Raw genomic sequence first — 826 nt, forward strand, 5'->3', positions numbered from 1 at the left:
CCGACCGAGCTTCCCCGAGAAGCGCCGCCGCCTCCGTAGGCAGCGAGTCTCGCGCCCGACGCACCTGGGTTCTGGGGTCCCGGCGCCGGGTGGTCTTGGGGGTCAGTCCTGCCGGATCGCTCTGAGAGGGGCACGTGGGGTGTTGTGTTTTGTTTTTGGAAACGCAGAGGAGCGAGCAGTGAGTTCCGCGTGGGAAGTTGTGGGGGGACGGCGGGGGCTTGGGGTCCTCTCAGCTCTGACGTGAGTTGGTATCAGGGGAGGAGGAGGTGAGAGTGAGGACGCCCGCTGAGCGCGCGGAGCGACCTAGTCCAATTGTATAAACTTACAACTGGGCCACTCGGCACATCCTAGAACGGTTACTTTTTTATTGTCTAGCAGCGGTTCTCAGCCTGTGGGTCGCGACCCCGGTGGCTCAGTGGAAAGGGCGTCGGCCTGGGGACCGGAGGGTCCCGGGTTCGACTGCGGTCAAGGGCAGGTACCTGGGTTGCCGGCTCGATCCCCAGCCCTGGGCGGGGCCTGTGCAAAGGCAGCCCATGATGTGTCTCTCACATCAGTGTTTCTCTGTCTCTCCCCCTCCCTCCCACTCTCCCTAAAAACCGATGGAAAAATAGCCTGGCGTGAGGATTAAACAATAAACAAATGAAGGGGCCCGTGGTTCTCTCTCCCTCTGAAGCCGCAGGGGGCGGAGACCGGTCCCTCTGTGGTCAGGAGAGAAGAAAACATGGGCTGGGTCAGGGCGTTAGTGATCCCATGGGCTCTGAGGGCCGTGTGAGGGGAGCTCCTGGGACTGACCCAGGGCAAGTGTCGGGGCCACTCTGTGGTCAAG

The 826-nt window shown here is 62.1% G+C and overlaps 1 protein-coding gene across 1 annotated transcript in view; it reads left to right on the plus strand.

The window, feature by feature from the left end:
- The window catches only part of WDR61 (WD repeat domain 61), a 21,143-nt gene that overhangs the window by 12,405 nt on the left and 7,912 nt on the right, over positions 1 to 826 (plus strand). The gene's annotated exons all lie outside the window — the stretch shown is intronic.

Source organism: Myotis davidii, unplaced genomic scaffold (assembly GCF_000327345.1).
Source record: "Myotis davidii unplaced genomic scaffold, ASM32734v1 scaffold1622, whole genome shotgun sequence".
In the NCBI taxonomy this organism is placed as follows: domain Eukaryota; kingdom Metazoa; phylum Chordata; class Mammalia; order Chiroptera; family Vespertilionidae; genus Myotis; species Myotis davidii.